At 36.0% G+C, this 11644-nt stretch overlaps 1 long non-coding RNA gene across 1 annotated transcript; it reads right to left on the bottom strand.

Moving 5' to 3' along the window:
- LOC110270649 lies at window positions 392–1915 on the bottom strand. Its single transcript, XR_002360288.1, has 2 exons — window positions 1815–1915; window positions 392–516 (listed from the first exon to the last, which is right to left on the bottom strand). It is a non-coding gene; the product is annotated as an uncharacterized LOC110270649 (long non-coding RNA).

Genomic DNA, 11644 nt, shown 5'->3' with positions numbered 1-11644 from the left:
TTTATAGTCGTCTAAGACAACGGTTTTAAAGCGTTACTATTAATGTTGTTTTTTGGCAACGGTTTTAATTTCAATTTGTTTTTCTAGTGTCAGTAAATAATCTAAATTATTTGAATTAAGTCACTAAAGAAAAATAATTGAACATTTTCTATCAAATTTGACTTATAAAAATTGTTGTAAGATCCACAATCACATTATATTATTTGCTAGTAATATAGGAATAAAATGTGTACATTTCCTTAAGTTTCTAAAAGAAACAAGACTAATTTTTCACTTGAACATATTCTCAAATAGCTTCTTTATCTTTAATCCCCTTCCAATTTGTGTAAATTAATGGACAAAAATCTGAATTCCTTGCCACTGTGCCCAAAAATTTGCTAAAGTTGTTTACAGCTTCATCAGTAGGACCAATTGCCTCTCCTTCAATATCTAGAGTAATTTCTTCTCTATCTTCCAACTGTCTTGCATGAATCTTCAAGCATTGTGTAGGTCCTCGTGTTTTCTTCACTGTTGTCTCTATACAAAGAAACTAATTAAAATTATCATAATATATTCAAAGAGACTAAAACATTAATATTTTTAGCATTATATACCATCCCTCTTATTGATTTATATATATTTAATTGAAAAAAAATAGCTTCATCCATTTAGCCAAATGAATAAAAATCCATAATTTCACTATTGCTAATGATTTATTCCAGCTGCATAGGAAACTAGAATCTGCTTCTAAAATTAAAGTTAAAGTGTAAAAAGAGTCTGAGATCCTTTTCTTATATCATATCATAGTATGTACATGTACCTTTTCTTGTACAATTAATGAGTACAGATCTTATTCAGATATTGATCTCATTTCAATGACAGATTTATCACTTGATAAAATATAAACTGTAATGTGAAAATAGCCCACCATATGCAGCAATATATATACGTGAACTAAAGTGTGAACTTGGGCATGTGTGGGGAACTAGCCCACCATATGCAGCTATGCAAACATAATAATTTTACGTCAACTAAAGTGTGAAATTGAAATAAAAAAAACTTAAAAATATTATAATAAGTTATGAGCAATATCTATTTTGCTTAAATTGATACTGGCTTCATTTGTGAAAGCTTTCTCTCTTAATTCAATGAATGACAAGCAATTAGAAACTTTCCCAAAGAAGAAAGAAGAAAGAATGAACTAGGACTACATAGAAAAGATGTAGAAGCTAGAAAAACAAAAAGCTTGCAGTGAAAGTAAACTGAACTATTATTTAGAAAAAAGATAGCAATTACACCTCAATTACATAGAGAGAGTTATTTATAGCGTAGTGCACCAAGTAAAAGTCACAAACTCTCACAACTGCTATAAGAAAACTAACTATTTAACACTTGAGTCTTGATTTTCTTGTTTGAATTTTGCTATTTAACTTGAGTCTTGATTTTATTGAAAGCCTAGCTCAAATTAATCAATTCAAGTAAATTATCCGTGCTTATTAATGAAAATAACAAAAAGGCATATCCTCACATACAACTATTTTCATCATCATGCTCACCAACAAACACTCTTTTTCAACCCACCCTGCCGCCCCCACCAATTAATAGATCCAATAAATTATTTATTAAAATATATCCCTATTATACAAAGAAGTCATCATATATAAATCTTTCACAGTAGTAAATTTAAAGAAAAATGATGTCATAAAATATTTTTAAGGAGATCAAAAATTTACCTTTCATAGTATTGTCCATGACCTCAGCCTCAGTTGGATTAACATAATCTTTATCCTGCTCCTCTATATTATCTCCTTCATTCTTATCCAATTGCTCTTTACCTGTAGTGTAGCTCAATGTCTAACATAGTGGCAACTACAGAGAGACGCACTATTCGATTCCTTTTTTTGGTTTTAAAGAGACAAACTACAACAACAACAAAGAATAAAAATATAAGCAATTCATAACCATAACTCTAATACTAATGTTACTATTACTTTCATGACTATACACTAGCATTAGCACCTATAAATCAAACAAAACCCACCAAAGACACTAGTTACCACGTAACAAAAGCACCCTCAACCTATCTACCAGCATAAATAGACAAATTCACTATACTTAGTGAACCAAAACACTTTTCTGATTTATGACATCCAAAAATAAACAACAAAATCAAACTTATTTGCATTGAACAGTTCAAAGAGACTCAAAATAATTGTGGTAATATTTTTCTATTTTAAATCAATGACCACAACAGAGTATTAACCAAAATCAATATTATAAACAACACAAAATCATAATAACATTTTCAGTTAACTAATTACCAAATCAAAATCAGAATAGCACTATACCAAATCAATATTAAAATCAAATTAAAATCAAAATAGCATTTTCAGAGAACCAATTCCAAATCAAAATCACACAGCATTATACTAAATCAATATAAAATTACTATTAAAATCAAAACAAAACCAGAACAACATTTTTAGAGAACTAATTACCAAATCAAATAATGGCAACAGAACATAACTCAATGCTACCAGGAAAAAGCAGAATAGAACAGCAATGACAGAGTAACCTACGGTGATCATGAAGCATGATAGTGATGGAAACAACGGCCGTGGCGGTGATGAGACAGCGTGTCCTCCTTCTCCGTCAGAGCCTCCTTCGCGCGTCACTCCCCCTGGTCTCGGATGCGTCTTCTTCTTCAGCAGCAACGAAACCAATCAGCAACGACAACCCCGACCAGAAACGGTGACGGCAACAACGCACGACTTCCCTCTTCTCGCACGTGTCACAGCGGCAACAACCCATCGGCGACAGCAGCTTCCTCTGGCGAGCACGAATCAACGGTTATGGCGGTCTCCGTGGCGATGGTAGCGAGGTGCGATGGCGATGGCGCGAGACAACTCCCCTTCCTTCTCTTCTCTCGCGCTAGCTTTGACGGGTCAATAGCGATGGAGGTGCAGTGCGAGCTCTCCCACTTCTCGCCTCATGTGGAAACGATGGTGGCGGTCTCCCCTTCCCACGCCGGCGACCTCCTCTACCTCTTCTCCCTTTCTCTTTCCTACAGTGCTTAGCTTTCTTCCCTCTTCTCTGCGTTTTGTCAAAAAACAATAGTTTTTGAGTATTTTATAAATTCAGTATTTATAGAAAAAATAGTTTTAATTTATATGATTATTTAAAATTATTTTTATTGGTATTGTTTAATTTGTATAATTATTTAAATAATATTAAAAAATCTTTGTTTCATAAACAATTGTTGTAATGGTTATAAAACCGTTCTTTAAAGTAGTCAAAGAGAACGGTTTTATTTCATTACTATAGCATAATGAAAAATTAAACTTCAACAGCAATACTGTAAAAACTGTTGTCTAAGACCATCTAATAGAACAGTTTTAAAGTGTAGCATTTTGGCAACGGGTTTTATGCGTTTTCTTTGTACAATTATTTAAACAACGATAAAAAACCGTTGCTTAAATACAAATCATGGTAACGGTTAAAAAACCGTTCATTAAAATAGTCAAAGAGAACGGTTTTAATTTGTTGCTATAAAATAATGAAAAATTGAATTCAACAGTAACACTATAAAAAATTGTTGTCTAAACCTATCTACGAGAACGGTTTTAAGGTGTTGCAAAATTTGGCGTTGCTAAAGACCATATTTGTTGTAGTGATTGATTGGTTGAGAAACTTTAATTAGAGGAGTGTTCTAGTTGAAGTAAGCAGATTTGAATTTGGAATTGCAGAAAATTAAATGGCGAGAAAAATTAAATAGAAAGGAATGTAAATGACCAAAAGTAAATGGCTGAATATAAATGACAAAAAGTAAATTGCATGGAAAATAAATGGGAATGGGGTGATTAAGCATAAAAGTAAATAACAGAAAGTAAAGAGAATGGGAAGATCAGAGAAGGGGAGTTCATTGGGTTCAGGAGATATTGTATTCTCCAGATCAAGTTCATTCTCATCTCTTCCCCAATCCATACAACTCATTGATCTCTTGGCAATCTTAGGTGATTGAATCCCAATTCATTGGCAATTCAATCTCTCTAAGCTTGAACAATTGCCCAATTCTTTGATCTAATTGATCATGGGAAGAGATGAAGTATAGTCACTGATTATACCACATGTATTTCCAAATCAAAGTATTGGTAGGATTACATGTTACTATATCCATCCAACCCTCAATCCAGTCCAACATGAGAAAGCATTTCTAGCATAATTTCCTTATTCCTCTTCCAAGGCTCAAAGGAAATCCAATATGAGTAGCTTCTTTTCCAAGACAACTACTCAATTGAATGAAGATCGAAAGCTTTTAAGTAAATCAAAGAGAAAGGAAAGAAGAAGAGAATGAAAACTATAATTGATCCATTGAATTATAATAGAGCTCCCTAACCCAATGAAATGGGGTTTAGTTGTTCATAGCTCAATTCAAACAGAAAATGAAAAAGGAAAGAAAGTACATGAACTAGGAAGAAAAGTATAGAGAAAAGTAATTTAGGGTTTCTCCTTTTTAGTCTCCCAAAAAGTGCAAAATCAAAAGTCCTCTAACAAACTTCAATTCTATCTATTTATACACCTTCTTCATTCAGTCTTAAAGTCTTTGGATGTGGGCTTTAGCCTCTGTTGAAGCTAGTTGGGAGTGACCTTTAGTAATGTTGATGAGGACGTTTGCAAGTTAATGTTCATACTGATGGGTGGAAATCAGATTCCACACCAAAACTCACCGGCAAGTGTACCGGGTCACATCAAGTAGTAATTACTCACAAGAGTGAGGTCAATCCCACAGGGATTGATGGATCAAGCAACTTTAGTAGGTGATTAGTTTAGTCAAGCTAACATTGGTGAATTGGGTGAAATTGAGCAACAGAATGTAAATTGCAGTGAAAGTAGAGTGCAGAAAGTAAATTGGATAGAAACTTAAAGTGCAAGAAAGTAAAAGAGCTGAAACTTAAATTGTAAGAAAAGTAAATTGCATGAAACTTAAAGTGCAAGAAATGTAAATTGCTTGAATCTAAATTGCTGAGAAACATAAATTACTTGAAGAATAAAGGATTTGGGAACTAGGATTCAAAATAAAACTGGAATTGTAAAGTGCAGAGAAGTAAGAGATGAAGTAGATTTGCAGAAATTATAAAGCAGAAATGAAAATTGCAGAAGAATTGAAAATCAGAAGTGAAAACTTACTTCAGATGGAAACTTAAAGAAACAATTAAGATCAGATCTTTAATTCTTAAATTCAGAAATCAGAAAACAATGGAACTCTAAGAGGAAGAACTCCAAAGAATTCTTCAATCAAAGTTCACAAACCCAGAATCAGAAAGTAAAGGTTGTAGAAGAAAGAAAATGAAAACAGGAAACAATCTCAGATCCGATCTCAATTCTCTAGAATTCAAAAAGGAAAATTAAAAGAGAGCTCTCTATTCTACTCCTACTGCTCTCTAGTAGAGCCAGCCTTTTTAATGAAATGGAATTGATGCCTTTATATAGGCTTTACAAAATAAAAATAAAAATGAAATTGAAAATAAATTAAAATGAAATTCCTAATCTAATTGTTTCTTGTGCATTTAAGTGATGTCCATGGGCTTTGCTTGCTGTGGATTTGAAGAAGAGTGGATCTGAATGGCTTGATTTAATTGGATCAGTGTGCATTTTGTGAAGCTCCAGTGGATCAGGGTGTGTTGGGTGGAGCTTGGGTCATTCCCAGGGGAGCGCTCAGTTCATTTAGTGAATGTAATGCTACATGCCTTGTGTGCCATGTGTGCCTCCCTTCAAACCTTCCTCCTTGCCCATGCATAGCACTCAGTTGGAATTTCCAACATAGCGCCCACTGCTTGCCTTGGTTGCCCCATTTGTGCCAATTTCTTTGTGATGGGCCACGAAAAAGTGAAACTAGTTAACGGAGCGCTCCTTGTTTGAGTGCTAGCTTGCTATCCCTTGAGCGCTCAGTTAGTTCACTCAATGTAGCGCCCCTTGCTTTGCTTTGGTCTCCCTCTTCGAGCCTTGGCTCCTTCATTTGTGAATGTCACTCTCTAGCTTAATGGGCGCTCCGTTGCTTAGTGTTCCCTTTAATGAACGCCAGCGTTCATTTATTTCCTTCATTGGCTTTACATGCTTTTATTAATAATGCTTAGTAATGCAATGTTTTAATTGTTAAAGCCATTTGTTTTAATAATGCATTCTTTCATTGGCTTTAATAATGCATGCATTTCATTCATTCTTCAATGCCAATGATGATATCAATTAATCAAATGCATGCATGCTTTCATTAATGCCGTAAAGCTCATCTTAATTAAATGCATGCATGCATGATATTTCATGATAATAAGGCCAAGGCTTCATGGTCATGGGCCACGCATTTAAAAGTGTGGCCTAAGGCTCCAAAACGTGATCCACTTCAAAGTGTGCCCCAAAATTCTTTTTTTTCTCCTTTTTAGCTTATTTTGTGCCCTTTAGCTTCTTTTTCTTAAAAAGATTAAGGAAATATACCATTTAAGCACAAAAGAATGCAATATTTAAGCATTAATCATCAATTTCTTGTATAAAAAAGTATAGAAAAATATGACATGATGACATGTCATCACATACTCTGCATGGATGCCATTTTGCATTGAAGTTGGACATGACGTTGGAGTTCACGTTGGGGTTCAACGTTTGAGCATAAACGTTGAGTCAAACTTTGCAAGATAGTGCTGGGATGTTGGCCATTAAGTTTGACCCAACATTGTACTCAACGTTGGACCCATCGTTGGTGCACCAACATTTGCTCATCCATGCATACGCGTCGCCCACGCGTATGCGTCACTACACATTTTTCCAACTTCAAAACTTGAAAATTATCGAGCATGTTGGAGGTAACGTTGGACCACCAACTTTGGCTCCAACGTTGCACCTTGAGTTAGTAGTTTGAGGCATAGTTAGAGGCCAGCTTTGGCTCCAACTATGCTCTTTGAATTCCTCTTGGCCAATATTTGAGGTAGCGTTTAAGGTCCAACTTTGGCTCAAACATTGCCTTCTCTTTCTTGCCTTAGCCTCGTTGGAAGCAAAGTTGGAGGCCAGCTTTGGCTCCAACTTTGCACCAACGTTTGAGGTAACGTTTGAGGTCTAACTTTGGCTCAAACGTTGCCTTCTCTTCCACGTTTGAAGCAAAGTTGGAGGCTAGCTTTGGCTCCAACTTTTCACCTCTTGAGCATGAACGTTTGAGGCAACATTGGAAGCTAACTTTGGCTCCAAAATTGGCCCCCTTCTCTTTATCAACGTTTGAGGCAACGTTGGTGAGCCAACTTTGGCCACCAATGTTGCTTCTTTTTGCTCCCTTCTATGGCCCTTTTGTTGCTTGTTTTCTTTCTCTTTCTCAACTTCTTTTTCACCTATTATCAATCAAATAATTGCATCAAAGCTTTCTATAATCATAAGATGTTTGCATCATTCAATCATCAAGTAAAATTTGCATAAAATCTTATGAAAAGCACATAAACAACCAAGTTTAATTGAATCAAGGGATGCATGAAATTCTTACCCAAATACTTGCTTATAGCTCAAGAAAGTGCATAAAACCTAATGAAAACAAATGAAAAAGGCTTGTGAAACTAGGCTAAGATGCCTTGGCATCACTTAGCCGTCTGAGAGACGTATATTCAAGCTGGTGGTTCATCATTGTCCGATGAAAGATGCACTCTGAACCCATGAAGAATGTGATAACCTTATGCCAGTTCAACGCATTCATATTGATGAAGAACGAATATACATCTTAGAATTAATCAAACACTGATCGAAGAGAAACAGTAATATAATACTTTTATTAATTCACAAGACTCAGCAGGGCTCCTCTCCTCAACCTAGGAGGTTTAGAAACTCATACTGAAAGTAAAATACAAAGTAAAAATGAAAATAGGACTGTAAAGTATGCCTCTTCTCTATGATTATGTAAAATACACTTTAAATACTAAACAGATGAATTGTAAGGTAAAATAGTCTATATAGTGCTAAAATCCACTTCTGGGGCCCACTTTGTGAGTGTTTGGGCTGAGCTTTGATGCGATGGACATGCTATGATGCTCCTAGGGCATGAAACGCTGGCTAGGGGGTCCTCTCTGGGCGTTTGGACGCTGGACTTTGCTCTTTGGGCGCTGGACGCCAGGAAGGGGGCAGAAAGCTAGCAAGACGCCAGTTTTGGGTCTTCTAATCCAAAGAAAAGTATGAACAATTATACATTGCTGGAAAGCTCTGAAAGTCATCTTTCCATAGCCATTAAGAATGCTGCATTTGGACTTCTGTAGCTCCAGAAAAGCCCTTTCGAGTGCAAGCAGATCAAATCCAGATAGCATCTGCAGTGCTTTCTCTGTCTCTGAATCAACCTTTTGCTCCAGCTCCTCAATTTCAGCTAGAAATTATCTGAAATTGTACAAAAACATAAGAACTCATAGTAGAATCCAAAAATGTAAATTTAACACTAAAACCTATAAAAATATAATAAAAACTAAACAAAATATACTAAAAACTATATGAAAATGATGCCAAAAAGCATATAAAATATCCGCTCATCAGATACCTTGCAGATCTTAGTCAGGCGGATAGAAAAGATAGTTGTCATGAGAAAACTTATAAAACAGATAAATAAATAAAACGTTACTAGATATGTGTGAAATTTGTGGTATGAGAACGGTTGAGGCTTCGGAGATGCTACTTCCTTTTGGATCAACTTTTCTCACCATCTTCTCCAAATTTTGATTGATTCATTCTATGGCAGGCTGTATATGATTAACACCGGGTCAGAAGTCATTAATCTCCTTTGCTTCAGATCAAATGCCGGGTCAGCGGTCATCCAATCTGAACGGGGGTAAAACTCTAGTAGTCCATTCCTTTGGTGATCCTACTCAAAGCGCCACAGACAAGATTGGATTTTTCAGATTAGAGAATGTTGCTTCTTTAGATTCTAGCCTATACCACAAAGGCCTTAATCGCCTCGTACCTCGGCTGAACTGATGTCTCGAGAAGTCCCCAACGAAGCCGTGGATTAGCCGTCTAAGAGATGTATAATCAAGCTTATGGTTCAGTACTATCCCATCAAGGACTCGCAAGAACCCATGTAGAATGAGGATAATTGTCACAGGTCATCCAATTCATAAGGTTGAATAATGAAGATACATCTTAGAATAGAATCAAGCGTAGATTGAAGTAGAATAGTGATATTATTAACTCATATGAATTAGCAGAGCTCCTAACCTTATCCTTAGGAGGTTAGTGACTCATAATGTACAAAGAACAATGTAATTCAAAAATATGGCTAAAAGTCCTAAACAAAGGTGATCCTTATTGTATATATGCTAATCTAATAACTAAGGATTACAAAAATATGATAGACTAGACATAGAGGTTCGAAAATCCACTTTTTGGGGCCACTTGGTGAGTGTTTAGGCTGAGCTTGGAGTGTCTCCACGAGCTAGTACCCCTTAGGGGCGTTGAACGCTGGCTTGGGACTCCCTGGTGGGCGTTGGACTCTAGCTGCTCCCTTGTGGGCATTCAATGCCAGGAATAGGGTAGGTGGCTAGCGGTAAATGCCAGTTTTGGGCCTTCATTTCTAGAGCAAAGTATAGACTATTATATATTTGTGGAAAGCACTGGATGTTAGCTTTCCATAACCATTAAGAGCATGCCATTTCAACTTTTGTAGCTCCAGAAATGCTCCTTCAAGTGCACGGAGGTCAGATCCTGATAGCATCTGCAGTCTTTTCTTTGTCTCTGAATCAGACTTTTGCTCAAGCTCCTCAATTTCAGCCAGAAAATACCTGAAAATCACCATAAAACAGGCAAACTCAAAGTAGAATCCAAAAAATATGAATTTTGCACTAAAACCTATGAAAACATAATAAAACTTAAATAAAACATAATAAAAACTATATGAAAATGATGCTAAAAAGCGTATAAAATATCCGCTCATCAGAATTCTCATCCCTTTGGCTATGAGTTTGGTTCAAACTATGTTGTAGGAAATGAAAACTTCAATAGAGGTTTGTATCAAGGATTTGGAAATCAAAGGTGGGAGGAGCCTCAAGCATACAGACAACCTTCTTGGCAACAACCTCCTCCGGTTTCTTATGGGTACAATCTAACTCCTAATGCTTATCAATCTAATGGATGTGGTGATCCTCATTGTGGTTATCAACCATAACTACCACATGCATATACTTCTTTCCCTCAACATAGCCCTTAACAACCTCACTCACAAGCCCCACACCACCATTCACCTCTATACAATCCTAACCCATACCCATCATACCAACAATCATATGAGCTATACTTAGAGCCACCGCCATTCTAATATCAATACTCTCAAGAACCATCAATCCCCTATACATCACCTTCATACCCTTACTAAGATGAACCACCTTCCAATTATAAATCCTTTCTCCCGAATAATGAACCCTCTCTTCCACCACCTCCTTCAATGGATAAAGCTCTCCAAAACTTCTTGCAAGAACAACTGATAAACCACTATTTTATGGTTTATCTTGTGCTCAATTGAGTGGATTTTATCAATCTTTACCCACTTATTCATACTATTTGCATGGTTTTACATTTGCCTTCCTGATTATGTGCTTTGATTGAAAACATGCTTCTCTGGCCTTTAAATTACTAATATTAATCCTCTCTCATTACCATTAGATGCCTTGATATGTGTGTTAAGTGATTTTAGAGATTACAGGGCAGGAATGACTTAGAGGATGGAAAAGAAGCATGCAAAAGTGGAAGGAATACAAGAAGTTGGAGAAATTACTAAGTTGTCCAGCCTGACCTCTTCGCACTCAAACGGCTATAACTTTAGCTACAGAGGTCCAAACGATGCGGTTCCAGTTGCGTCGGAAAGCTAACGTCCGGGGCTTCAATTTGATATATAATATACCATAGTTGCTTTAAAGATAGGCGACACAACTGCGTGCTCCATGCGGCCGCGTCGCATTGACAGAAATTCAGCATGTTCGAATTCGCAACTAGCGAATTCTGAGTTGTTTCTGACCCAGTTCTCGACCCAGAAAACACAGATTAGAGGCTATAAAGTGGAGGAATACATCCATTCATAAAGAGGCTTTCATATTCACAATTTTAGGCGTAGATGTAGTTTTTAGAGAGAGAGGTTCTCTCCTCTCTCTTAGGATTAGGATTTAGGATTTAGGATTTCTCTTAGTTTTAGGAGTGACTCTCAATCCCAGGTTCAATGTTCTTTTATTTCTTTTCTCACTTTTGTTTATGACTCTTTATGATTGATTTTCTATTTTAATATATTTTGAGGTATTTCAGACTTATGATTGCTCTCTTTAATTTATGTTATTGTTGCTTCCCATCTGAAGGCATTTTTATTCCAGTAGATTTATTTTTCTCCTTTTGGTCTTGGTTAAGGAATCAGTAACTCAGGAGTTACCTTAGCTCAACATAATTGACTACTGTTATCTTTGCTAATTGAATTGAACTTCAATAATTCCAACCTTTTCTTAGGAAATAAATAGGATTCGAAGGTCAGACTAATTAGTCCCTTGACTTTCCTTTGCTTTAGTAAATGTCAACTAAGTGGAATTAATATTCAACTTTCATTATTATTGATAAGGATAACTAAGTCTGGACTTCCAATTTCTCATACCTTGCCAAAAGTTTATTTTACAATTATTTA

This window comes from Arachis ipaensis, chromosome B04 (genome assembly GCF_000816755.2).
Source record: "Arachis ipaensis cultivar K30076 chromosome B04, Araip1.1, whole genome shotgun sequence".
Classification (NCBI taxonomy): domain Eukaryota; kingdom Viridiplantae; phylum Streptophyta; class Magnoliopsida; order Fabales; family Fabaceae; genus Arachis; species Arachis ipaensis.
The sequence above is the reverse complement of the archived record's forward strand: the minus strand, read 5'-3'. Positions and strand labels throughout refer to the sequence as shown.